Raw genomic sequence first — 26,626 nt, 5'->3', positions numbered from 1 at the left:
TTATCGAACCACCGTCTCCCATCCCTTTTCTCCTTCCCTCCGTCTCTGCCTCCCTCCCCCCCCCCATCAAAAGTCTTCATTGGCCGAGTCTGGTTGGCTTTGAGGAACAACTTGATGCCCATGATTGGTTCCTCTTTGCGACTCGAGGATCCTGGAGTTTGATTGGCTGGATAACCTGCCTACTTTGTCTGTGATTGGTCGTTTGGGTCATTTCGGTAAGTCGCCGTGATTCAGCACTGGTGGGCAGTTATCTCGTGGGCTTCTTGATTTCTTTTGTGTTGTTGTTTCTTTCATATTTCTTCGTTCTGTTTTGTATTTGTCTCTTTTTATTATGGGAGAAAGCCTTTGTCTATGAAAGCTTGTGTCATTGCGTGTTAATTATTATGTGTTCTAGAAAGTAACTGCGTCGAAGATTTGTGAAAGTAAATGCAAAACAAAAGAAAGTTAGGCAAGAGAGGCTTACATTGCATTGCTCAAATCGTTATGTATCGTACAAGCATCGAGCGGCATCGAAACAGGACACCGGAACCATACGAACCATTCCTTTCAGTGGCGTTGGCTTTGGCTATCTCATGTAATACACGTGTAAGTTTATAAGTATGAATGTCTATAAGCAGGTATTCATTGCGTGTGGTGAGATGTTTAATGAATCTCTCGATCTCTCTAGTTAGCCTTGCCACGCCACTCACCACACGCCACACCGCACACGTGGCATAATGTTATTTTTAATTTATTGTTGAAAAAGCGAAATTTTGGTACCCAGGGACGTGGATTTTAGTGTAAGTGGCAGCGGTATTGATGGTGGCGGCAGCAAGCAGTGTGACAAGCCGCCTCCCGCCATATGCCAGGTCCATTTTGCCTCTCGGTATACACACACATCTCCGTCAACTGAGTCCTTGCCGCCCACACTCAACCACCTACGCACCCCCTACCACGCCCCAGCCAGCAGCCAATCACGTGACTCTTTAATTATAATGTCTTGTCTTAAATTGCTGTGATTATAATCTGCCCTTTGATACACATCCACAAACTCTATTAAATCATATAAAGAAAATCTCATAATGTTCAAACGAATAATCAGCATTTTTTCCAAAGTGCATCTGCCCGTGATAAACAATTTCCCGTTATTTAGTGTCGCTCACGTGGCGCGGAACAAGGGAACGGTAGGATAAAAATGGTGTGTGTTCAGGTGTAAGGGAGAGAGACAGGTGGGCGCCAGGACCTCGCCAGACAAATTAGTCACGACTCGACGCCATTCTTGATCAATTAGATGGGGCAGTTTTCTCTCCCGTTCTTTCCCTTGTCATAATTTTTTTTAGGTTTGACCTGTTATCTTCTTCCAACGCTCCCGTTTTCCCTTGTGACTACCACCCCCATCCAGCTCTTTCCCTCTTCTTCCTTCACCATTTCTCCTTACCTCCTCCTCCTCCTCCTCCTCGTCCTCGTCCTCGTCCTCCTCCGCCCTCTTTACCTCCTCATCTTTTTTACCGCCGCCGCCTCCTCTTTGGCTCCTCCTCCTTTTCTTTATCTCCTCCTCCTCCTCCTTCAGTGCAGACACTGAGAGAAAATTTCACCATAGACTGTTGAAATTTAACTGATCTTTTCATCTTTTTGTTAAAAGACGGAGATATTTTTTTTTTCCCAGGGTGCATAAACTCTTTCCCAACTGTTTCCATGCCAACACAAGGTGGAGGGAGAGTCAGTAGTGAGGAGCATTCCGCCACGCTCTCTTGGCGGTAGTGAGTTGGCTTTCCAAACATTTGTAATCCTCTGTTATCCAAACTTCCACGTAAGGGTCAACAGATCAGCTGATGTTTGTTCCCTTTTGTGTTCCTTCGTGTAATCTTCCTCCTCTTGCTCCGCCTACTGCCTCCTCCTCCTCCTCCTCCTCCTCCTCCTCCTCCTCCTCCTCCTCCTCCTCCTCCTCCTCCTCCTCCTCCTCCTCCTCCTACTACTACTACTACTACTACTACTACTACTACTACTGATAATGATGGTGCTGTTACTGTTGCAAACACTCTTCGTCAATCGAGTAGCAAAAGCATGGAGTGGATTGGCTTCAAACGTTGCTAACTCGGGCACAATTAAAACATTCAAAACTCGATTCAGTAATTACCGTAAATGTAATCCCCAGTTGTCATTGTTTCAAAATAATTCACGTTTTTATTTGTTTTTACATTTATTACATGTATTTTATTTATGTTGGTCGATAAATCACATTACCGACGATCAGTTTTTATTTCATCGCCATCCATGAGAAGAAAATAATAAACAAAAAAATCAGGAATGCTGCGTGAAAAGGGAACATTTATTCAGGTCCCCGAGAGATCCGTGATGACAAAGGGCAAGCGGGAACTGAGCACCACGTCCACAGTCTCCCTGACGCAGCAACCTTTACTTTTACTTGTTCAGGCTTCTGTTCTCTTCATCATCATGTACTCGAGTGGAAACCAAAAGATCGCTTGCTGTTTGTTTTCCTTTGTTATAATTGTATTCCTCTTCCTCCTCTTATTTTCCTCCTCCTTTTTCTCCTCCTTTTTCTTTTCATTTTTCTCCTCCTCCTCGTCCTCCTCCTCCTCTATTATGTCATGTTTTGGCTTCTGTATCGAGCTTCTCTCATCGACTAATTCTCTCTTTACGTTGTTTCTTGTTTGTGTCACGGATTTTCCGTTCGATGACCGTCATAATATTACTTTTATCAATATTACTTTTTTTTTTCATAGCATACTTACGTGTTCAAGCTCCGATTCTCTTCATATAAGGTGTGCATGTTATTTTAAGACATTGTTCAGGGAGTTCACTTTTCTTGGGTCTTGTAGAATATAAAATGTAATGATTATTCCTAACACATGTTTTCATATGATGTATTGCATTTAATAACTTACGATATGTAAAAATATTTTTCACAATTTCTAGTTACTCTTCCTGTAATTTCCAAAGTTTCGATTATCTTTTATTCGCCAACGTGTTCAGAAAGTTTTCCTTGAATCATTTGGTCTGCAATAATTATTCTTCTCTTGTTATTTTCGCTGTAAAAATTGCCACTTTGTTGGGGAGGATCTTGCCACACGCAATCACACACACACACACACACACACACACACACACACACACACACACACACACACACACACACACACTACAGTTTTTTTTTATATAATTAATGCTTCCTTGAGTCTTACCTGGCTATCTCGACTGGAAAATGACACAAAGGCTTTTAATTTCGCTCCCTTTGTCCTTTCCTTGGACATGCGTGTGTGTCTGTTTGTGTGTGTGTGTGTGTATAACAAGAGGAGATGTAACGCATTGTGCGTCCAGCATCAGCAGCTTAACAAGGTATTACGTTTGTGTGTGTGTGTGTGTGTGTGTGTGTGTGTGTGTGTGTCTGACTGCCATAAGACCAACAATATTGTAATCTCAGGTTGGCTATATATAAATGCTAAGCTACTTAATGGCGAAGATCAGAGATTAAGATTGAGAGAGAGAGAGAGAGAGAGAGAGAGAGAGAGAGAGAGAGAGAGAGAGAGAGAGAGAGAGAGAGAGAGAGAGAGAGAGAGGGGGGTGGTACAGATGTATCGTAACTCTGCCACACAATGCAATATTAACTTAAAACTCCAGTAAATCACTGGAGGTGAATAATTAAGTAATAAAACTCTCCATAACATCACCCTCTAAGAATCACCGCCATGTCTTTTCTGCCGCAACAAGAATGACTAACTCCTTCAAAGAAAAAAGAGGACAGATTCTGGTGGAAGTTAAAGGTCACTGAGAAACGTAATTGTAAGCTTTATACGAGCCAAGAACTCACTAATAAAGTTGACATTTGCTTCCTTGTGTACTTGGGACTCGTGCATTATTAGTCACTGTAGCGTCATAATATCCTCGCTTTACTCTTATCTTTTAACGACGTTTTTTATTTATCATTTAACATGCGGCGCCACATTACCTGCCTGTCGCGGCGAAATTAAGCCTCCCATCAGACAATTTTCCATAAACACGTAAAATTTGTACCGTAGTCACCTAAATAGTTTCTTAGCAAAACGGAGACAAAATGAGCGCATCCCCCTTTTTCTGTGTCCATGAAAACATTTTATAGTGCTCTGAATATCAATAAAATATGACTGATAACTTCAAAAATAATCAATCAACCAATCCCACAGGAAGCGGGAGGGGAGACCAGGAGGCAGCAGGTGTGACAGGACAGATGAGGCGACGGTCAGCTTGTGAAGACACTCCTTATTGCTCTCTTATTGCTGATATTAATACTTGCTTGTTAGGCGAGCGAGGCGAAGTGGCAGGAGGTGGAGCGGAGGAACAAGTGGATGGACCGGAGGGAGAAAGAAGAGAGTGAAGATAGATAATTGAGTGACGCAAGAGACAGGGGGAGACGAGGGTAACAGTGATGCCTGAAACTGAAGGAGATAGGGCGGAAATAGGGAAGGAAGGTGTGATGCAGGCAAAAGTGTGTGTGTGTGTGTGTGTGTGTGTGTGTGTGTGTGTGTGTGTGTGTGTGTGTGTGTAGTGGTAGCTTTTCAATACATGATCAAAGGCATCTTTCTTCGTGGTATCACACCAATGGGTGCCGCCCGCGACGAGTCTCTCTCACTCCGTAAAGGGCTTGGACCGTGACACTGGCCTTTTACAATGTATTTACTCGTAGTTGACCTTTCAATCCGCTGTTGCGAGGCTCACGTTCGTAAAGACTTACTTCATGTCATCCTGCTTTCTGACACTCTCTCATTTCCCCCTCTTCTTTCCTCCTCCCCATTTTCCTCTTTCCTGTCTCATATCTTTGAGTTATCTTCCCTCCCTTCATTATCCTTACCCTTTCCATTCCCCTCTTCCATATCTCATCCCCTTCTCTCTTCCCCTTCCTCCTCCCCTCCTCTCATACCTTCATGTCACCAGGACGCCTCCCCTTTGGCTCCTCGCACCAGACGTCTAGATCATCCCATCCCCTCACACCCTCGCCTCATACACCTGGAGCCCTCTTCATTAACACCTTATCCCTTCCCTCTGCCGGCACTCCCTCCTCGTGCCTGGCAGTTAAGCGGCGGCGTCTGGAGACAGTACACAGCGTCCGGCACCTCACACCTCGCGCTCTTCGCCGATAAAGCAGTGCTGAGAAGATAAATAATTGTTAAAAGTTTGGTTACGGAAATGCACCAACGTCAGTGATTGAATTGGGTTTTATAGTTTCTCAGCGTTTAAGGAAAGTGGATTACTTATCGACTGTCTCGTTACGTTACGGTGAATTACGTCAGCAAAAGGAAAATTGGCTGAAAATACCCTGTAACGAGTTCCCGGAGCAACCCATCATGACGAGCGAGTTTTATTTTTTTCTTTCTCGAATGCTTCTTTTATTATCAAGCGAAGCGGGCCTTTGTTGCGAAAGTAAAATGTGTTCTGAGCACTTAGCTGGTGAAGGAAAAATGTCAGGGCACTTCTGGGGTGATGCAGACTGGAAACAATGGCGAGTGAGTGAGTGACGTGGTGGACGCGTGTGAAGGGAAGGCATGAAGAGCAAGGGCGGCAAGATGTGGTGGGGCAGGCTCCTGGTGGCGAGGGTGGCGGCTGCTTCGGTAATGGGCCAGGAGGAGAGTCAGAACAGGCTGGGGCTTACCGGATTACGCTTTCCTCTTCTCTCTCTCCTCAGGTATAAAAGACAGTTTGTGAAGTGAAGGCAGAGTGAAAGCTGAAAGAGGAAGAAAGGGAGGGTAAATTAGACTATTATCTGTTTTTTTTTTTTTTTTTTTTTTTGAGGAAGTATATAATTGTAACTCTTTACTGAGAACGGGAAGAGGAAGGAAGTGAATATAAGTTATACTAATACATGTTATTTATTTATATATATATATATATATATATATATATATATATATATATATATATATATATATATATATATATATATATATATATATATATATATATATATATATATATATATATATTTATTTATTTATTTATTTATTTATTTATTTATTTATTTATTTATTTATTTATTTATTTATTTATTTATTTATTTATTTATATTTTTTATTTTATTTTTATATTTATTTATTTATTTATTTATTTATTTATTTATTTATTTTATTTATTCATTTATTTATTTTTCTTTTTTTTTGCGAGGGACCGAGTGGATACTCGTATTTGTAACTCTTTTTGGATTTCTTGCTGTAGAAGTTCCGTTGATTATTAGTGGGAGGAAGTTAATAAAGTATTCTAGTCCAGGGTTATTTTTCATAGTACAATACCTTTGTGTAAGTTGGTATGTAGCGAAGGCGTGGCGGCGCAGATCCTCCCTTTTATCCTCTGATTGCGGCTTCAGAGTCCAGTCACACACACACACACAAACACACACACACACACACACAGAAGTACGCTCTTCACCCAAGTATTTCTAGACAGTGCTGACAGTCACGGCTTTCTTCAGACAAGGGTGGCGTGAAAACTGTAACATAATGGGCAATGTCTACATATTTTTCAGCTTTTGTTCAGTATGTGTCGAGGGTTGAACGATAAGGGAGATGAGAATCATATCCAGGCTTGTGCTTCCCCGTGTGTGTGTGTGTGTGTGTGTGTGTGTGTGTGTGTGTGTGTGTGTGTGTGTGTGTGTGTGTGTGTGTGTGTAGAAAGTTAGAAGTGGATCTATCACCATATAAATGAGACGGACAAAGAGTAATGAGCTTCGATGTTGGAGAGTCCTTAAAGTTCCAGTGACCTGCCTCCTCCTCCTCCTCCTCCTCCTCCTCCTCCTCCTCCTTCTCCTCCCGTGTTCTCTCTCTTAACCTATCACGTGGCGGGGGAGATGGAAGGGAAGTGAAGGGCACAGAAGGGGTAGAGTAATACCGAATTCTGCTAACTTTTTTCACCATAGTTTTAGGAAGAATGATGAAAATGATGCGTCTTATAACAGTAGTAGTAGTGGTAGTAGTGGTAGTAGTAATAGTAGTAGGGAACACTGTATTCACTGCTACGTCTTTTGTTTTCCAGGTAAGCGGATGGTGGCGGCGCGTGGGTGGAAAGTGACGAGGTGGTAAGTACCTGTCAAGATTATTACTTTCTAAGTGATGGGCGACCCCCTTTGTAGATATTGCCCTTCGCCCTGAGTTATGAGGGGTAGGCCTTGGGGGTTCCTGCTCCTTGCATTTATTGTTGCATCATGTGTGTTTTAACTCTTGGACTCAGATAATTAGCTCTATTGGAATCCTTAATATTGATACCTGAAGTGTACTAAGTGTGGTGTCTAAAATGAACCCGAGTTTATTTTTATCATTATCAGTTTAGTCAAGTTTATGTTTATGGTCAAGAGTAAAGCAACATGTGTTTACTACTACTGTGTTTAGTGCCTTCTCTAAGTCTCAAGTCCTCTGATCTACTGAAAGTTTCCTTACAAAGCTGACACACAAAGATTCTCAGCATATCAGAGGACTTAATATTGAGGAAACATGCTAAACACAGTGGAAGTGAGTGTGGCTGGTTATTTAAGTATTGACTATGACTACTTTGTTACATTTATTTTGTACTAGTTATTTATTCAGTTGTGTTTTTGTTTCTATTTCCACGATTATCATCCTTTTAACGAAGTTTCACGTAAAAAAGAAAAATGTTCTCTTAAAGAATAACATAAAAGCTATTGTAATTTATTTTATGGACGTGATGGTACGTAACTTTATCTTTTTTGAGTGTTTTGATGTTTATTGGGTACTTTTACACATGAACCCTCTGGATAGGGGAGCGAGTCTCAGGTTATTTTGATGATTATTAGTATCAGATGAAGCTGCAGTACAAGAGACACGCTATTTATTGCATATTTTGTCTGCGGCTCAAAAGAAAGGAAAAGAAAATTGATCGGTGTTTTAATGTTTACTTAATTCGTTTGCGTTTGAAGGCACTTTTGAACCCGCAGAGGAATAAATGTTGAAGAGGGAGGGCTGCTGTTGTGTTTTTGTACTGGGAATGTTTTGTGGATTTGTTTGCTTCGTTTGTTGAGCACATCCATCACTATTTTCTGCGCACACACACACACACACACACACACACACACACACACACACACACACACACACACACACACACACACACACACACACACACACACACACACACACACACACACACACACAGCACTGATGGACTTGCAATTGGAGATAGGGAAAAATGCAGGGACTTTTTTTTTTTTTTTTTTATCTTTGAACTTTCCCCCTATTTTCAGCTGTGAACAAATACAGTAAAAGTATTCAGATTGCCGTCCGTGCTTCATGTTTGCAGACTAACTTATTTACTGTACAAAACAAACAAACAAAAAAAAACAAAAAATGTCGAAGGGGAAATACTGTAGGTGGAGGGAAAGAGTAAAGGGAAAGAGTATGTAGCAAAAAATATCCTGTTATTCATTAGTTATTTGTTTCGTTGTTTCTGTGCATATTTTAGTACCATACATTCATGCATACATACACATATTCATACAAGTTCCAAGTGTTTTTTTTGTTGTTGTTGTTTTTTTCGTGTTCGTGGTGCGTGTGTGACGCTTAAAAGGAAATCATGAACGGGAATTTCGAAGAGAAGAAAACTTTCATCGACTTTGGTTTTTGCTGAGCATCAACAAACCCGTTTTCTCAAATTCGCCTCGGGGACGTCAGTTTTCTATGACGGATCTCGGAGGGAGACTCAAAGGCTATTGAAATTGGGTGAGGCGGTAGAGTAAGAGTCACGCGACCTGTAAAATGATGTTCTGTTCTTTCAGTATGTTGCTCCGAGAGAGAAAAGAAAAGGAAATGGATTTTTAAGGTCAAGGACATGCTAGAGGCGATGGATTTTTTTCTTTTCGATACAGTCGTCTTTGCTAGAGGCTCATCTTGAGAAAGAAGTGTTCACAAATCAGTACAGCTTCGTGTGACGTAACGGGAGACCAAACCTGAGAAAGACAAACGGAGAAGCGAGGCCTCCACCTCTCCACCTCTCTTCCCTTTCGTCCACTCGTAATTTGATAAGACCGATCGATTCCCAAGGCACCCTCCCTTCCCCCTGACACTCCATTCAAGGACACACTCCGCCAGCACCTTGGCTCAAGTTCTCCCTTAAAGAGTTTATTAGGCCCCGGAGAAAGTGATGGTTGGATGACCCTGCAGGGTGTCTTTGAGGAAGCAGGTGTAAACAGGTGATAGCCTGACTACATTCAGAATGCAGTGGATGGGGGGGTCGTGTTTACTTAGTGTTTACCTGTGCGGAGGTACCTCGTGGATTTTTCTTTCAATTTCTTACTCTCCTGCCGCTGTCTTGTTGAGGCTTTATGGTGAGAGTGCTGGCGTGCAAACACTTCAGATCAGGTAGCCATGACAGTGTGGAGGGAAGGAGGGAGGGTAGAGGAAAGGTGAGGGTGCCTGAAATAGGAGGAAGAGCTTGCCAGGCCGCCGAGTGCCTCTCGTGGTGGTGTTTTCATACTGGCGGCTTCCGCCAGGTGGTGGTGAGTGACAGTGGCGTTGCCGCGAGGCCGTGAGGAATCACCGACCAAGGCTGAGGAGCATTGCGTCAGCTGGCACAGCAAGCAGCACCATCACCTCACTAGGACTCATATCAGAACTTGTTGTGATATATGGAGGACAGGAACTGAATGATGAATGCGGCACCCGAGCGGGACTTGCAGGTTTGAGCCACAGGGCGGCGCTGGCCCCGCCGCAGGTCAGACGTCGCTGAGCCGCGCGAGGGAGCAGACGCCCCCGTCCCTGCCACGTGGTTCCTGGCTCACCCAGGCTTAGGTGAGCCGCTCACCTCCTGCCGCACAGACGCACCTCGGGATTACTGTACAGGTGTCTGGTAGCTCGTCATGACCCTCCTCGTCTAACGTAAGTGAGTATGAGTGAAGAAAGATGTGTTGACGCAAACAAGCCATCGCCTCTTGTAGTGCTGTAACACAGGTTAACATTTAATGTGGTGCGTGTCGCCGGTAACCTTGACTGTCTGTGTAATGAACAGCCCACTCCCTGAGTGCTTGTGTTGACTTGCCAAACACTACCGCGTGGGTGTGGTGGCGCCCTCTCCACTCTTCCTTCCTCACGCCACGCGAACACTGGTCTTTCTGTGTAACAAACTGTCACCTGGTTGGCCACGTAACTAGGTCAGGTGTTGCAGTGCAGACCGTGACGCCTCCAGTACGTGACGATAACGGCGGCGGCAACGGGAAGGCTCTGATGATATCTTTGTTTCCCGGAAGAGCGAATGTTTGCACTGTCACGGTGACACTCTCACCCTCGGCGTGATGGCAGGAAGGAGACCCGGCGCCCACACATTGCTGTTTCTGGAGATATTACACAAAACTTAAAAAAAAAAAAAATGATGGAGAAACCGTAAATGTCTGGCTGTCGGCGTGTCTTGAGGGTCGCGCGGGGGCAGCCTGGCAACCCTTCCCCCATCACAGAGCTTTTATCTTGAAAATTAATCAGACTTGTGCACATGAAAGCTGCCAACGAAGCCGAGACTCGAGGGGAATAGAGCCGCTGCTAAATGAAATGAGGCTTAATCAGACTTTTTATACGGACTCTCAGGAATAATGCAGACGTCTTTACTGCATTAGTATTGTATTGGGGTAATGAGGTGTGTTGGGATTATGTATTCTGATTATTGATATCGTTCCTATGAATTGGATTATTAATATTATTATTTTTAGTATTATTATTGTTATTGTTACAAGTAGTAGTAGTACTAGCAGTAGTAGTAGTAGCAACAGCAACAGTAGTAGTAGTACTAGTAGTAGTAGTAGTAGTAGCAGCAACAGCAGCAGTAGTAATGGCAATATTACTTTTAGCAATTAACTCCACACCAAATGAAGCACTACCATGCCACGCTCCACTCAAAGGTTTACTGACATCCATGGAGTAGTGACGTGAAGAGGACTGGCACCGCTACTCGCATTAGAAGCTGTTGAATTGAAGCTCCAGGGCCTGAGGGCACGCACACACGGCCGCCGACTGACCAACAGGTGCCTGGCGAAACAAACGTTGGCGAAACAAACGTGGAGCGGGATGGCAACGAGCCACGGTCATTACGGAGCGAAAGAAATACTATACAACGGGACACGGGACATGGCAGCCATTACATTAACCCTGAACGCGAAGCAGAAAACAGGGAAGCTCGCGGGAGAATGGAGCGAAACGAAAGACTGGAGATCGAATTTCACATCAGAGAAAAAAAAAGTTTAAAAGTCCACACACATACCAGGTGATTTTTGTATCTTTACGTATCGGATCAGGGAAAATAACTGGCTTGTGGACGGGAATGACAGTTTGGAGGAGGAGGAGGAGGAGGAGGAGGATGGTTAGAGGGAGGACGGGATGAGAGACAGGAGGGAATGGCAGTGAAGAACAGGAAGAAGTGAACGAGTAGAAGGTGGGGAGGAAGGATGAAAGAGGGGGAGTAATGGGGAAGGGGGGTAGTTAGGGGGTGAAGCAGATGTGGCACTCACAATATTGATCACTCAATCGATTAACTGTACCTCGCTATCCCCCACAACCCCACTTCCACCCCCCATCACCCCTTCCCTCATCTTCTCCCGTTCACCTGTCTACCCCCGGAATAACCTCCCCCTTCACTAACTCCTGCCCATCCCGTCCCTCTCCCAGCTGTGTTAGCATCACCTCAGAGGGGGAGCGTGAGGCGGTAGAGGGAAAGGGGTGGAGGTGATGGGGGCTCGTGGGTCATTGTGGAGCCTGACAGTGAGGGACAGGAGGGGAATGAGGCTCTAGGTATCGTGAGGAGGCGCTGAAGGGGGGGGGAGTAAAGGGCGCGGGAAATTAGAACATGGCGCGGCGGGGACTTCCTTCTTCTCAGGTAAATGTCATGCCGTGTCCTTGTCGATGCATGACAAAGTAGCATATTGTATTACTAATCTGCGGCTTCCCCCTTCCTCTCTCCCCCCCTTCCCTCCATCTGTCTGTCTGTCTGTCTGTTTCTCCGTGTTTGTCATTTGTTTTCTGTCTTTTTTCTGTTTTTCTGTTCTGAGTGAGATAAATATGTATTTTCTTGGTCTCTATCTGTCAGAGAGAGAGAGAGAGAGAGAGAGAGAGAGAGAGAGAGAGAGAGAATAAGCAAATAGAGACCAGTAAACAGACAAATGCCAGACAGACAAACACATGCGTAGGCAGGCAGAGAGACAGAGAGACAGACAGAGAGACAGACAAATGCTAACGCCGAACTTTGTCTCTTAAGTCTTCAATATTACTTTTTTCGTACTTGCTTACCCACCACTACTCGAAATGTCACGCCTGCTCTATCTGCCCCTCGTCTATTTTACTCCCTATCTACCTCCCTCCCTTCACACTCTACCCTGTACCTATCCCTAAGTTAACATATCTACCTTCCCTGCACCCTATTCACCCCCTATTCACACACCTAGGCGACCTTAGCTTGTCATGGCATGCAAACAGAGGCCGGTGGAGGAAGGAGAGGAAAGACGTCGAAAATAATAGCATAGGAGTAAATAATGGAAGATGAATGAAGGGAGGACCGTAGAAGGTGAAGATATGAATTGATGGGGTTTAGAAATATAGAGAACAGAGGCATGGTGTAGTAGGTCATGAAAGATGAATGCATGGGTAGGGATACATCGATGCATAATGAGTTGAATGATTCAATGGACACGGAGGAATAGGGTAGGTGGCTGGAGGTTTAGGTTCGGGGGAAGAACACAGGTAGAGCGGCAGAGTACACGTGCATAAGAAACGCGAACATGGATTACCTAATGGAGGGGCGTGGGAAAGGAGAGAACTGTTGGAATATGAGAGAGAGAGGGAGAGAGAGAGAGAGAGAGAGGAGGGAGGGTTGTGCCGGCCCTTCTGTCACGAGATGTTTGATTTCCATTATTTGACGAACATTCACGGTTATTTGAATGTAATAAACCTAACACACGCGAGATCCACGACGCCACAACCTTGACACACACACACACACACGTAAAGGTCTCCCTCTAATCTCAGTCGAAAACAATACATCCTTCGTCAGTTTGCAGAATGTTTACTTATTATAGTCTTCCTTGCTGTTCCACGTCGCCAGCTCTTGTTTAGTCTCCATTATTTACAAGGTTACTTTTTTCTTCGTTTTCTTTTCCCAGTGTGTCAAAGAGACCAGCAAGCAGCACAAGAAAATAAAAAGAAAGGGTCTTTTCATATACTGGTCCCATAAAAAAAAAAAAAGACATATTTTAAAGCCCTTCAGTTGTAGTTCATTAGGTGTCTGTCTTACTCCTCTCCTTAAGTTCAAATCATAGAAAGGAGGAAAAAAAGAGAAAAAGAGAGGTCTAGAGTTTACCTGTGGAAGGGATAGAAAACTGAAGGTACCGGTTAACTTGTATTAGTGAGGTGAGCAGAATGAGAATGAGTGAGTAGAAAATATCATAAGCACAAAACAATCCACGTGCCATCTGGCCTGGTGTTCCTAATTATTGCGTGAAATGTACAACTCTCACGCATCATTGCAAACTATAACATGTTTATTTATTTGTTTATTTTTTCGTGATGCGAGAGTTCGGAACTGTTTTCAATGGCGATCTCATGCTACTTTTTTCATTTGTTTTGTTTTCATTGCATGCAAGATTTTTTTTTTTCCTATTCACTACGAGTTATTGTTCTGATTTCATATATTTTGAAACCTATGGCTGGCCTGTTAATCATTGGACTGTTTTGTCATTTGTATTCTGCTGTTTGTGTTCATTATTTCATTTTTTTCTCTCTTTTTTTAAGCATACTCCTAGGTTTTTTTTTTTATATTTTCATCATTATCATTCACAGCCACACCTACCTGCGCGCGCGCACGCACACACACACACACACACACACACACACACACACACACACACACACACACACACACACACACACACACACACACACACACACACACACACACACACACACACACACACACACACACACACACTTTCCCACCATGGTGCGAGCTATCAATCAATAGTCCCTTCTAGATTAGATTTATCTTTAGGATTAATGTAATTGAATGTAATTGAATGTTAAGTATTTCCCCACCCCCTCTGTACATTTTCATTTTGTTAACTGCCTAAATAATAAACCGTTTATTATTATTATTATTATTATTATTATTATTATTATTATTATTATTATTATTATTATTATTATTATTATTATAATTATCATTATTATTATTATTATTACACACACACACACACACACACACACACACACACACACACACACACACACACACACACACACACACACACACACACACAATAATACAGCAGTAAATGATTGGAACATACTCATTAGTCAGGCTGTTAGTGCCGAGTCGTTAGGGAGGTTTAAAGAAATATTAGATAGATTTATGGGTGGGGATGATAGGTGGAGTCGGCAGCTACAGTATGTTTTATATAGGCACTGCCACGTGGAGGTTTTGATGGCTTATTGCAGCTTCCCCTTATTTCTTTACGTTTGTATGTTATATACCATTCCCCTCATATACCTCTCTCTCTCTCTCTCTCTCTCTCTCTCTCTCTCTCTCTCTCTCTCTCTCTCTCTCTCTCTCTCTCTCTCTCTCTCTCTCTCTCTCTCTCTCTCTCCCTCTCTTCCTCTCTCTCTCTCTCTCTCTCTCTCTCTCTCTCTCTCTCTGCATCAAACATTCCTTTACTGAATTATTTACTGGCACGTGTGAAGTGTTAAGCAAGATTTAAAGGAAGAGGAACATAAAAAAAAAGAGAGGTGAATAAATGAAGCCAACAAATGTGCAATACTCGCAAAATTGTTATCAAACCCGCTACTATATTTTTGTTATGGGTTAAGGACTCGGACCAGGAATAGAGAAAAGAGGAGAAAAGCCAGCTATTCTTGTTGCTCTCGGAAAAAAAAGTTAACCAGAGAAGATACTCCATAGAGGAGGCATATTCAGTTCTGGAGATATCGTAATAGTATTGATGTGTATTGATTAAGTCATAAGAAGAGAAAAAGAGAAATAGGTTGAGAATTCCAGAGCATATGCCTTTAATAATGATAGTAATAATAATGATAATAATGATATAACAGTAATAATAACAACAATAACAACAACAACAACAACAATAATAATCAATCCTATTCTCCTAGCCAAAGAAAACGGACACTGATAAATATGGGTGCAGTAATTTAAGTCATGAACTCCAGTGGAAGGCAATCACCAGAATATTGAAAGACCCACTGTATTATTCACTCATCAACACAGGATCACTTTTACACATTAACACAGGATCACTTTTGCATGCTCCTGGCGAGAATTGCAACTAATGAACGCTACATATTAGGACTGGATCACAAAGGGAAGGTGTTGAAGAGGGTGGGGAAGTTAGCATGGTATAAGTAGTGAAGTTAGGAAGGCAATGTGATGGTCTAATTGGGATCAAATTGGGGAAGGTAATGTTGGGTTGGGGATGAGGTTAGGGAAGGCAATGAGGGACTTAAGGGAGAGAGAGAGAGAGGGGGAGAGTAGGGGGAGTTGGGAAGGCAGTGTGGAGTCTATATCTCTTGTTCTAATTCTGGAGGATTGGGGGAAAAATTATTGTTTATTGAATGGGGTAGAAGAGAAGGAAGCAATGGCGGTAAGAGAGGAAAATGAGGAAGGTGAATGACAGGTGCAAGAAACGAGGAAAGGGGTGGAGGGGAAAGGATGATAGAGGGAGAGAAAAAAAATAGCTAATAAAGAAAGGGGTTAAGTAAGAAGGTATGTAAGCAGAGGGTAAGGGTGTGAGAGAGAGAGAGAGAGAGAGAGAGAGAGAGAGAGAGAGAGAGAGAGAGAGAGAGAGAGAGAGAGAGAGGTGGAAAATGGGGAAGTTGGAGGGAATAGGAAAAGTGAGGGAGGAAAAAAGGAGAAGTGGCATTGTTACTGAGGCTTATGGTCACACACACACACACACACACACACACACACACACACACACACACACACACACACACACACACACACACACACACACACACACTCGCTTGCACGCACACACGCAAGAGCACTGCTATTTTTACCTATTGAGATTGGAGGTGGAGGAACTGGAGGAGGAGGAGTAGGAGGAGGAAGGGAGTGGTGGTGGTGGTGGTGGTGGTGGTGGAGGGATGTGGGGGAGAACGAGGAAGGAAATTCATCGCTGCGACATTTTTTCTCCGATTCATTTTTTTATTTTACTTTCTCCAGTTTCTATTCACACCTTTATAATATTCGCTCTGCAGTGTGTAAACGTGAATACTATCTCTCTCTCTCTCTCTCTCTCTCTCTCTCTCTCTCTCTCTCTCTCTCTCTCTCTCTCTCTCTCTCTCTCTCTCTCTCTCTCTCTCTCTCTCTCTCTCTCTCTCTCTCTCTCTCTCTCTCTCTTCAGGTTGAGTTGGCTGTCAGAGTTTTCAGTTCGTTTCCTTGTTCCGTGCTGAAGGGGAAGGTGCCCAAGCAGGGTCACCGAAATAAAACGTTAAAAAAAAAAAAAGTCGGGAACATTCTCATGTCGCTGGTAAAGATGAGAAAGAAAAGTAAAATCACATTACTAACAAGTTTCCATATTTGCATTTTTATCCTTCTTGGAACGTGCCGCTGATGACAGAGTTAGGTTAAGCACGATGTCGATTCATGAGTTTAAATTTGAATGCTGAGAGAGAGAGAGAGAGAGAGAGAGAGAGAGAGAGAGAGAGAGAGAGAGAGAGAGAGAGAGAGAGAGAGAGAGAGAGAGAGAGAGAGATTGCTTTACTTCTAATCTAATATACCTTCTTTTCTAGGACTTATGCACTTTTAATAGTCTTGAGGATCTGGAAGAGAACCGCTTTTTTTTAAACCATTGCTGCTCGCTCTCCCTTTCCTCCTTCACACCTCCTGGCTCTCCCTGCGTCGCGTTGATTGTTGCGGGTTTATCCTCTAACAGGATAACGCCACTCCCTGGTGTGTCCTGCTTCTTTTTTTCTGTCTTGTTTACATGCATATTGTATTAAAGTTTTGTTCTTTGTTCCCTTTTCTATGCCTAAAAATGTAAACGTGAGTTGGTGCACCTTTTGAATTCCTTTTTTGTTATGAAATTAAAAAGATTTTTTATTCTGTTTATGTGTATTTCGTGTTAAAGTTTTGTTCTCTGTTCCCTTTTCTATGCCTGAAAATGTACACTTGAGTAAGTAAACCTTTTGAGTATCTTTCTGTTGTGAAATTGAAAAGATTTTTATGTTCTGCTTATTTGTATTTTGTGTAAGTTTTGTTCTCTTTCATTTTCTCCTATATGTCAAAAATATATACTTGAATTACTGCACCTTTTGATTTTTTTAATTATCAGATTTCATTGTTTTATTATTCCTTTTTTTTTCATTTTTGAGTTGTAATCTGAACCTTTTCTGTCTCTTCACTGTATATCGGAGCTTCAGAATTATAAATAAGCACTACACAACTGAGCCCCTCCGGAGGGACCTTTGGAAAAATTTTATTGTATATACTTTTTTTAACTTGAGCTTCATGATCACGTCAAGGGCAGGACGACGTGACTGACGCAAATTGAATTGGATCCGGGAAGATGATCTGGTGGAGGTTAATGCCAACCTTTCAGGGGACACGAGTGACGGCAGTACCTTTCCGCGGCGCCACATTCCTTGCCCGAACAACCTTTTTTTCCTCTTCCTCTTCAGAACCTTCCTTTTTTATTTATATATATATATATATATTTTTTTCACCATTAGTAGTCTTCTTCCTCGTTCTAGCACTTTCACTTCTCTCCCTCTCTCTCTTCAACTCCCTTTTCCTCTTTTCCCTCTTCTTTTCTTCGTCTTTCTCATTTTTTTCTTTATTTTCCTCCTTCATTTTCTCCTTTTCTTTATCATTCTCCTTTTCTATCTCTTTCTTCTTTTCTTTCTATCATCTTCCCTTTCCTCCTCACACTCTTACTTCTCATTATACTTTCCTTTTCCTCCTCCTCCTCCTCTTTAGATATCAGCTGCACGTGACCGGAGAGACGACTCTATCTTGCATCTCCACACCTCCCTTCTTCACGTGCCACCCTCTCCCCTTGCCTTTCCCCCTCCCCTTCATCCCTCGAACCTCTCTTCCTCCTCTTTGACATGAAACACGAGACACTATAAAATTGTCAGCCCTTCAAGGAGAAATGCAAAGTGAAGAGGATTGTAATGCAAATCAGCTCTTGAAGAAAAAAAAAAGACTAGAAAAGGGAGAAAGATTAAGACAAACCGTTTTCTTTCTTTGCGTCTCCAACTTCTGAAAGAGGAAGACAGAGATGGAAAAAAATGCAAGGGAAAAGGAGGAAAAAAATCGTACTTGCAAATCTCTTTCCCATATCCTTAAATAGACACGAGAGACTCAAGACTCAGAGACGCTAGATCGTTTCCGCTTTGGAGTCTTGCAGCCCTCGGTGGCAACAAGTCCAGGAAAAAAAAAAAAATGTTGAGGCTGGAGTTTGTCAAGTTCCTCGCGGTAATGCCTCAACCCGCTGCGTCCTAGATGAGGCGGCGCTCCGTGGATACAGCCTTGAACCCTCTTACCTCTGAGCTGCTGCTGTGCCCACGCCTCCTCCTGCGTGCGAGCTAAGGGATAAAGAGAGGACGGGAAGGAGGCTTGTTTAGGGATAAATGAAAGAAAGAACTGGAAAAGGAAGTTGAGGGACAGAAATTATTTTGAAGAAGGTTGGTTTGGGTGGGGAGGAGGGTAAATGGAAAGAGAGGAATGAGTGGGAAAAAACGGGATGGTGATAGAAATGAATGCATGTGTGAATGGATGAAAAGAAGAGGAAAAGAGAAGAAAGGGGTAGAAATGAATGGATGCCTGAGTGAATTAATAGAAAGTACATTTGCTGAAGGTGATATGGTGAGGAATGGTCATGGCAGCCACTCAGCAGCATTGCAGGAAAGTGTAAGCGAATGCACTGAAGAGGAGGAGGAGGAGGAATAATAATAATAATAATAATAATAATAATAATAAGAATAAGAAGAAGAAGAAGAAGAAAAAAAAGAAAAAGAAAAAGAGGAGGAAGGAAATGCATGAGCGATACCAGATGCGAAGACACCATTAGTCCTCGCTGAGCAACAAGTAATGTGTGAAGTGATCCGACAAAATGCAGACTTTAGAAATATTTACACAGAGAGAGAGAGAGAGAGAGAGAGAGAGAGAGAGAGAGAGAGAGAGAGAGAGAGAGAGAGAGAGAGAGAGAGAAACCTGCTTTAAATATTCACTAAAATGTCAACAAACGAGAGAGAGAAGTAAGTGGATTAATTAATAACAGTTTTCACTCAGGTATTGACACAGACAGGTGACCTCCCATCGCTAAGTCATATATGGGGCACCTCTGGACGCGTAGGCTGCTAATTGACACGTTGATGCTAATAGACACGTGATGCAAAATTACAGCCGCGTCTCCTCATCAGCGCCACCGACCTTCAGCTTCTCTCTCTGCGGGATTAGAGTGAAAGGATCTCCCACCACCCACCCTTCCCTACTAACACTCATCCCCTCACTGATGCGGCTCTGGTTTCTGTTTCTGAGAGAGAGAGAGAGAGAGAGAGAGAGAGAGAGAGAGAGAGAGAGAGAGAGAGAGAGAGAGAGAGAGAGAGAGAGAGAGAGAGAGAGAGAGAGCTTTCGTCGCATAATTTGTCGTTGCTCACTAATATCTGTCTTCTTTACTACTGATATATCTCACTTGTTGCTCCTCCTCCTCTTCCTCCTCCTCCTCCTCCTCCTCCTCCTCCTCCTCCTCCTCCTCCTCCTCCTCCTCCTCCTCCTCCTCCTCCTCCTCTACTGGCACCAGCTCCCAGCGTTGCATGTTTAGCAATGTCACATCCTCACGCCATTCCTTACTCCTCTTCTTCCCCTCCAGCCACTTACTCCCGTCTGGTGCTTTGCCCACAGGGAATGGAGGAAGGGGATCAGGAGGGGGAGTTAAAGTGACAAGTGTCCTACAGTATTCATCACCACCTCCGCTCCCCTCCGCCGTGCCTGTCTGGCTCCAACAGGTGTCCCCTCGCGGCAGGTGGTGACAGACTGAGGGTTGGTTGCGCTGTTGCTCACTTCCAGGATAAATTGCTTTGTAGTGGTGGTTGTGCTTCCCTTCAGTTCTCACCTTTCCCACCTGCCACCTGTCATTCCTTCACTCTCGGACCCTTCTCTCTTCTATTCTCTCCCCTTCTAGTAGTCTCCAACTCTACCACTTCACACGAACACCGTACCTTTAAGTGTTAGTGCATCTCTTAAGTTTTTCCCTTTTCCACCTGCTACCTGTGTCCTTCCTTCATTCTCTGACCCTTCTTTTGTATTCTCTACCCCGTTCAGCACTCTCCGACGCTACCACTTCCTCTCTCCACGAACATCTGCCCCCCAACCCACCACCTTCTATCGCAGGTTTAAGCGGTAGTGCATCCCTCCGCTTTTCCACCTACCACTTGTGTCTTTCCTTCATTCTCTGACCATTTCGTCTTCCATATCCTCCCCTTTCAGTTGCCAGCGCTATCACTTCTTCTCCAATGAACACCCCTGGTCTAGTCCACCGCCTTCACTGCGATGTGTGGCAATTCCCTGCTCTAAAAACACTGTGGAAAACCTAAAGAAAAAGGAAAAAAGTTATTGCAAGGATACAGAGTGATTACGAGGATATATCTTCGAATTCCCAGCTAGAAACGGATGCAAAACTTAAAATGATCTTAGAACAATATGCCAGCAACAATGTGCCGACAGTGAAAGGGCTAACTTGTATGGGAAGCTTTGTTTTCATACCAAGAATACATAACTACGTATCATCGCCTCGCCTCGCCTCGCTCGTCGATGGTAACTACCAGTATACATCACCAACCGGCCCCGCTTCACTCATCATTAGCGTCAGAATAAACTAATATTCAAGATTAATGACTGACACCAAAATAATTCCATTGATTTCATACGTTAACGTGTATAATGAACTTTTTTTTTGTGACGTAAATGTAACCTTATGAAACGTGCTGTAGAACGAATTATCTGTGTTATGAAGATAAATTCTCTCTCTCTCTCTCTCTCTCTCTCTCTCTCTCTCTCTCTCTCTCTCTCTCTCTCTCTCTCTCTCTCTCTCTCTCTCTCTCTCTCTCTCTCTCTCTAGTATTTATTTTTGTATATTTCTGTATCATGTCCTTTAATTTTTCAACTCATCTCCTTGTAACGAAAAAAAAAGAAAAGAAATTGAACAAAATATAAATCAGATACGTTAACTTAATGAGGAGAACCAAACTAACTCCAGTGATAATGATGATGGTGGCAATTATGACGATACCAACACCACCACCAACAGAACCACCACCACCACCACCACTACCAACAACTAACAACAACTAACAACAGACATTATATTCTACCTACACCTTGCTTGCTTCATCAGGTATCACAGACACCCACCCACCCACCTACCCACCTATCCACACACACACACACACACACACACACACACACACACACACACACAAGCAGGAGTCTTGCCTAAGTTTACCTGTGTCCTCATTGTTACCTGATCGCTGGTAATTACAAGGAACAAGCAGGTAATTGAGACAGACTAAGATTACCTACTAATTTCTCTCGCTGATGAATGTTGGGGATTATGTTCGTTACATTTGTTGCATTCTTTAGTCCTTTGCCGTAGAGGAGGCGGCGGAGGGAGGAAGAGAGGGGAAGAGAGGGGAAGAGTGGGAGAGGGATAAAGAGGGATGGGGTTAATTGTCACGCATAATGAATGAGGGTTTTTCATCAGCCTTATTCCCCATACTTTTTCAGGCAGCCTGTTAAATTTGAAAAGGAAATGATTTAGCCCGGGTTATTTTTATGGATAAGGAAGAGGAGGAGGAGGAGGAGGATGAGGGAGAGGGGAGAAAAGGAGAAGAGAAAGAGGAGGGATAGGTGAGAAAAGAAGAGGATGAGGAACAAGAGGGGAGAAAAGGAGAAGACAATGAGGAACAGGAAGAGGGGAGAAAAGGAGAGGAGGAGGAGGAGGAGGAAGGAGGAAAAATGAAAAGGTCTACATATTTATGGCCACCCTAATTGTTAAGTTTGTATTTTTACGTGTCGTGATGTAATATATTCAGTACTGTTAAGGTACTGAATAATAACGGTCACTCACGCCATGCAAATCTGAGTCTTGTAATACCGCCCTTCTTTGTTAAATGTAGTTATTTCGTATTTAATTAATTTAATAGTACATCCATATTACAACTGGGCAGTTTTGTTTATTTATATTGGTTTAGGAAGGAGATAGGAAAAAACTGGTTCTCAAACAGAGTGGTAGATGAGTGGAACGGACTCAATAATCATGTAGTTAGTGCTAGGACACTAGAGAGCTTTAAGAGAAGATTAGACAAGTTTATGGATGGGGATAACAGATGGAAATAGGTAGGTGTGTTTCATACAGGGACTGCCACGTGTAAGCCTGGTCGCTTCTTGCAGCTTCCCTTATATCTTATGTTCTTATGTTCTTATTCCTTTAAATTATACTCATATTCAGATTCCTTTCCATAGCGATCAGATATGAATGATTTAGTGTCTGCTTACGCCCTTGTCCTTTCCTCGGAATATCCCCGGACTCTCCTGGATGTCATTTAATTTATCTTAATAGTTCACCCATAATACAATTGCACACTTTTGTTTATTTTGTCCATTTAAGGTGCATTCAGATTCCTTTTATGGGGATTACACATGAATGTACCTTCGCCCATGTCCTTCCCCCGAAGATCCTCAGACACTCCTGGATCTCGTACAAGTAATATAATAGCATATCCATCACGCAGTTACACATTATTGTTTCTTTTGTCCTCTCAGATTCCTTTTATAACGCTTACATGTGAATAATATATCTTCCTCCGCCCGTGTCCTTCCCTCGGAATATCCCTAGACACTCCTGGATCTCATTACTGTTAATTGGAAACGTCGAGGTAATAATGAATCTTGCGTATATCTTTCCCTGGTAGAATTTCGCATCGGTAGTAAGGAAGTTGTGAGTTAGCGGCTAATTTTGGTGTCGTCCCTTGCGGGCCTTGCTGAACTTTCGCTCTCTAATTGGCGTAGAAACTTTTGGGTTCTCCTGTTAGCGATCTGCGTTTAGATACCCGTTGACCTTTCTTCTGTACTGGGTGTTTTGTAATTTACTCTTGATTATCATTAGATCTTATCACGCTGTCGGTCTCCTGTGCTGCATTTACACCTGATAATGCTTTAATTAGTTATATATATAGCATAATTTTTGTCAGTATGTATTTTTTTCTTTTCTGGGGACTTTGTTGTGTGTGTGTGTGTGTGTGTGTGTGTGTGTGTGTGTGTGTGTGTGTGTGTGTGTGTGTGTGTGTGTGTGTGTGTAGGTGTATTCTTATCCGTCTGGCCAAGAAAGGGAGAACTCTATAAGATTACCTCGGGAAAGCAAATATCCAAAGTCTACGGAAAGTTTCTTCTGATCCGCAAATACTGAAAAATGGAGTAACCTTTGAAGTGTTGCGCCTCGAAGAAGAAGAAGAAGAAGAATGTGTGGAAAGGAAAGAGGATAAACAATACGGCAGAAGGTCAGAGAGAGAGAGAGAGAGAGAGAGAGAGAGAGAGAGAGAGAGAGAGAGAGAGAGAGAGAGAGAGAGAGAGATTTTCGAGTAGGGAAACTATCAATCTTTAAAACTACTGCCTGAAGTGACATTCTTATCACACACACGCACACACACACACACACACACACACACACACACACACACACACACACACACACACACACACACACACACCTGAATCAAGAGGCCGTAGCAGCGTGCCGGGACATCTCACTCCTGCCTTAGGAAACAGATACATGTGTTTATCGCCTCGCCTCCCTCCCACTTGAACAGGCTCATGGGCTCTCCTGTAGGCCTAAGCGGAGGAGGATCAAGACACGTCAGTAAATGCCAAGATGCTCTTTCACTCGGTTCTTCTACCCTGCTTTTATTGTGGGGTGGTGGTGGTGGTGGTGGTGGTGGTGGTGGTGGTGGGGATGGTGGTGGTGGTGGGGGAAGGGCATTAAGAGTGGGGTTCATTTTCAGGTAGGTTCATGGGTTCGTCTCTACACTTGAGCACATGAACATTAAGACACTTCAGAAAAATGCTCCTTCCCTCGATTCTTCTACCACAAGGGAGGAACATTAATTAAGAGTAGGGTTCATTTTCAGGTAGAGTCATGGGTTCATCTCTACACGTGAGCGCAGGAGCATCAAGACAGTTCAGAAAAATGCTCCGTGTCTCCGTTCTTCTACCGCGGTTCGTTTTGGAAGGAGTGTTTTTATCTTTTTTTGATTTCTTTTTTATCCATCTCCTTTTCCCTTGACTGCCTTCTGTAATATGCATAAAAGTGTAACAACAGCTCACTTGTCCTTCATTAACTATTTATTCGTAAGAGTTGTGACGCCAGTAATCTAAACTCTCCTCCTGCCGCCGCTGTCCTTGGGTGTTTATTAATTAGTGATTGTCCCAGTTCCGCAATTACATCGTCATCTAAAGGTAGTGCACTGACGTCACAAAAGTTCTCAAGCCGTCATTCTCAACTAAGCTACACTGCCACAAGTAACACTGAACTCGTCGTCTCTCTCTCTCTCTCTCTCTCTCTCTCTCTCTCTCTCTCTCTCTCTCTCTCTCTCTCTCTCTCTCTCTCTCTCTCTCTCTCTCTCTCTCTCTCTCTCTCTCTCTCTCTCTCTCTCTCTCTCATCTTTCATCATTCGCATCTAGCGTCTATTTGCTTTGGTTGGATGGGGATACGGAACACACATCATACGCATATATATACTTTTTTTATATGTAATGAGAGAGAAGCTTGTACTATCAATGCATGTTTCTTATTTAGTCTTTCAATTCGTGCATGAGAACCAATGCAATTCCCTCGTTATACTTTCTTTAAAACATTATCGGAATAGTTATATGTTATGATTCTTTTATATATTTTTTTCTTCCTTTTAATCGGCGTGCAGTGTGGCCTTACCTGGGGAAATCACACCTTAACTGGGAGGGGGCGCTGAGGGAGACTGGGGGAAGATATGTTTGGGGTGGAGTGAGGGGAGGCTGCAGGGCGTGACAAAGGTGAGGCGAGGGGAGCCACCCGCACGGGGCGAGGCGACGCGCTGAGCAAGGGGAGCCGGAAACAGGGAATCGTTTTTAATCATGTTGCTTAATTAAGAGGAAAAGGGGAGGAGAGGAAATTGTAGATGAAGAGGGTGAGGAGAGCTGGAGGAGGACAGCCTATTATATCAGTAAACGCAGGAGGAAGAGGTGAGGGGAAGAGAAGGGTGTGAAAGGAAATTAATAAATGGATGTGTTTGCCAAGGACATTAGGACTTCCGCAAACTTTTCTTATATTTATAGTGTTCTTTGTTTTCTATAAATGCTTCCTTCCTGTTTGTATTTCCTTTGTTATTTTTCCTCCTACTTAGTTTTTTTTTTCCTGTCTTCTCTTTCTCTGTCTTTCATTTTGTTGTTTTCAAATCCTTTCTCTTTTTTTATCACTTCCTTTAGTTAGTTTTCTTAATTTCTATTAGTTACATTTACACTTTATTTAAGTTTTCTTACTTCTTTATCATTTTTTTCCATAAATGCATAGTTTGATATTCCACCTATTTTTACCTTTCACATTTTTTTTTTTTTTCCATGTCAGAGCCCTGAAGTTCCCACACCATGGACTATATTCCGAAACACTTCCGCGCCGCACCTCCACTACTTTTCAAAGGCTCTACTTGAAGTTCCACGGATTTTTGAGATAGTTTTTTATGGTTATGGTGACAGATTAATGTGGTTTCTTTATCATTAACGGGAGAAACGCTATTGAGAACCCGGGTAATCGTCTCTGTAGCGTTAGACAATAGTCGTGGTGAGAGAACAAGGCGTTTCCGCATGGATACGGACTCACGACCCAATGCAGCTCAGCGCCTTACCAGAGGAGGTAATAATAACGCTGTCTGCAGAGTAGGAATGAAGCCGGAAACGCCAATCATTTCCTATTATGTAGGTCAGAAGCTTTTCGTTCAATCCTTCCCGCCCGTCTTAATTTATTCATGAATTTTTAGCGAAGGAAAAACACCGTCCTTGTTTTTTTTTGTGATGGTATTAGGAAGACGAGGAGAAAGAGGAGGAGGAAGAAGAGGAGGAAGAGAAGGAGAACTATCATACGAATAAGCAGGAACAGGAGGGGATATGAGAACAAGATAGAAGAGGTGAAACAGAAGGACGAACATGAGAAGGAAAAGGAAGACAAGGAGGAATAAAAAGAGAAAGAGGGGGAAAAAAATAACGTCAAAGGACCTTCAGAACTTTCATGGGGTGTGTGATGTCATTATTTTAGACTAACTTAGCAGTGTGAGAGAAACAACACTTCTCCATCAAACACCTGCCCACTCATCCATTCATCCCTTAAAGTGAAGGTGACCGAAAAAAAAAAAAAAGACTCAATATAGTAGCAAAAGGCTAACTTGAAATTTATGACGAAATGGGAATAAAGTTTTAGTAATGCGTAGAAGTATGCACAATGGGGGTACCTGGTGGTGATGCGACAGTCTTTCCTGGCGCTCAATCAGAAAACAGGTGTCAGTCAGATTCCATCTCCCTGCATCTGACTGTGTTAGTTACCCTCTGCACCGGTGGAATTTGGTATAGTCATGATCAGAAG

The 26,626-nt window shown here is 43.0% G+C and overlaps 1 protein-coding gene across 1 annotated transcript in view; it reads left to right on the top strand.

The window, feature by feature from the left end:
* The first annotated feature begins 8,485 nt into the window (after positions 1–8,485).
* LOC135101960 (potassium channel subfamily T member 2-like) overlaps positions 8,486–26,626 on the top strand; it is a 523,352-nt gene continuing 505,211 nt past the window's right edge. Inside the window, 1 exon segment of the mRNA XM_064006426.1 lies at positions 8,486–9,848. The gene's annotated coding sequence lies outside the window, so the exon portion shown is untranslated.

This window comes from Scylla paramamosain, chromosome 7, assembly GCF_035594125.1.
Source record: "Scylla paramamosain isolate STU-SP2022 chromosome 7, ASM3559412v1, whole genome shotgun sequence".
Classification (NCBI taxonomy): domain Eukaryota; kingdom Metazoa; phylum Arthropoda; class Malacostraca; order Decapoda; family Portunidae; genus Scylla; species Scylla paramamosain.
Note: the sequence above shows the minus strand (reverse complement) of the source record. Positions and strands in the feature narration are given on the sequence as shown.